Source organism: Melitaea cinxia, chromosome 21 (assembly GCF_905220565.1).
Source record: "Melitaea cinxia chromosome 21, ilMelCinx1.1, whole genome shotgun sequence".
In the NCBI taxonomy this organism is placed as follows: domain Eukaryota; kingdom Metazoa; phylum Arthropoda; class Insecta; order Lepidoptera; family Nymphalidae; genus Melitaea; species Melitaea cinxia.
The window spans coordinates 1,840,058-1,842,639 of NC_059414.1; positions in this window are offsets into that span (position 1 = coordinate 1,840,058).

A 2,582-nucleotide genomic window follows, 5' to 3' on the forward strand; every position below is an offset into this window, starting at 1 on the left:
TGCATCCGTTGTAACTCACATTATAAATTTCTCACTATCATGTCACAACAATGTTTTTCCAGCGCTTTTGTTTGTTGTTCTGTAAATTCTATTAATTTGGACATGATGTCGCCAATGGCGGCCATATTTTTTAATTTATTAAAAGCTCTAATAATTCTATTTTTTAATTCATCAACTGTATTTACATCTATTGAGTACGCATCGTTTTTTATGAATTTTATTCGTGAAGTTTCGTAAATATTTCGATCTTGAAATAAATATAGCCAATGTTGGCAACGAAATACTTAAACGATTTAAAGATTGTAAATTTGACATGCTATGTGTATTTCACGTGAGATTACCTATTTGAAAAACTATGTTAGATTCAGAATTTACATTTTCAGAATTTAAAATTTAAGCATTTAAAGGAACAATAAATTATTTAAAAAACAAAAATTATAAAAAGAAAATTATTAGAATCATACTGAATATTAAAACTATTTAACAAATGTTTTGTTTAATTTGTCTTAACCTATCACTGACCTACCAAAATAGATAACAATTTTGCACTTTTTTAATTACGCGCAATATTATGAAGTGACGAATCGATTGTTTGTACCCATCGCGTTCAATGGGTCGTTAACCTGCGGTTGACAGTTTATTAATATCACGTAAAAATTTAAAAAAATGAAAAATTATATTTTATGACTGAACTACAGATATTGATTTTTTGTGTGTGGGCTTGGAATGTCATTACATATACGATGTCAAATTTATCGTTGTATTATAATCCACAACCTGTAGATAATAACTTATCTTGGATAGCTCATATCAGTGAGGTCAGCAGAAAAATGCATCACACCTTTACAAACCAAAATTTTGCTTCCGCAATCCCTTATCTTACCCATTCTCGACTATGCAGATGTGTGCTATTTAGATGTGACACAGGAACTACTAAGTATATTTGAGCGTCTACAAAATCTTGCTATCTGCTTTATTTTTGGTTTACGCAAATATGACCGCATCTCCCACTTTCGTACTAAACTTAAGTGGCTCCCTATCCACCTTCGCCGTAATATGACATCCTTTCTTTCCTTTATAAAATACTCCATGATCAAAAGTCTCCTCCTCACCTTCGATCCCGTTTCAAATTTCTTCCTACCACCCACACGCTCTAGGCGTTCATGCATAACAACTATGCTTGGAGTTCCTAGGCATGACACCAACTTTCGATTAAATTACTTGTCTGTACGGGCTGCTAACCTTTGGAATAATCTCCCTAAATTCACTCAAGATAGCTCATCGCTTTCCACGTTTAAAAACTACCTTAAGAACTATCTGCTTTCCAAAATCAGTACAGTTGTATGAGATGAATATATAATTATTTATTTATTTCCGTATTTACACAACATATTCAAGTAACAAGTAACAAAAAAGGAACAATTAGTTTCTAGGTGCAATTTTTAGCCACACAGCTTTAATTTAAGGTTTCAAAATTGAAAAAAAAAACGAATATGCTATAGACCACACCACTGAAGTAAAACTTACGAAACGTAACTCTCTTACTCCTCAAGTCAAGCGTGCATAAAGAAGTTTTACTGCAAAAAAATTGGCGTATGGCTTTTGTTTAATGTTCAAATTTAAAAAATTAATTATAGTCGAATTTCGACCACTGGGCGACCACTAGTTAAATTTTAATACATAAATAATTGATTACAGTCGCGTGTGGCTTTAATTTTATCTTTGGGATTATAAATTTTATCTTATAATCATTTGGCGTAAACACATGATATACAAAAACTTTTTTATAAAATGTAATCTTAAATCCGTAAAAGTAGTTTTTTTTTTTTTTAATATGTAGATACCCCTTTTTTCCCAATCCTCATCCACCCTATACCGGTAACGTCTGCCGCCCAGCCCAACCGAATTCTTCTATCGGCGTCCTTCTCGAGAAGTGTACCGTCGACCGATACCGGCCTCGGTGTGACTTGGTTGTTAAACATAACTCTCGTTTTGTCTAAGTTCATAAATAAATTAAGACATATGTAAATAAATCGCTGAAATGTATATACGCGCATAATTGCATAAATTGGAAAATCCTATTTTTTATCAGTGTTTGTTATTGTCAGTACAAGGTCATAAAAGAAAAACTAAATTAGAATCGATATATACACGAAAAAATATGGCGATACGAAGATACGAATACGAATTCAGATTGTTTAAATATATAAGGCCGCACGGCTAGACTTTTGGCGCAGTTTGTAGTGGCCCGGCTTTCTGCTCCGCGGGTAGCGGGTTCGATTCCCGCCTGAGTCTGGGTGTAATATTCGTATTTTATCTATGTATATATTAAAAAAAAATTTAGTTATGACAGTCAGCTGTTACCTATAACACGTATTAAGTTACTTACCGTAGGAACAGACGACCGTGTGTATGTTATGAGATATTTATTTTTTTATTTAGGGGTTATATAGGAGATAATTTTTATAAATCTCTTTTTAGTTCACATTTCTATTTCATTTTATGTTCATGATTTGAAAATCTACTCTTCTTACTTTTATCGGTTAAAATGTATAAAATAATTGTGTTTGCTCACAAACGAA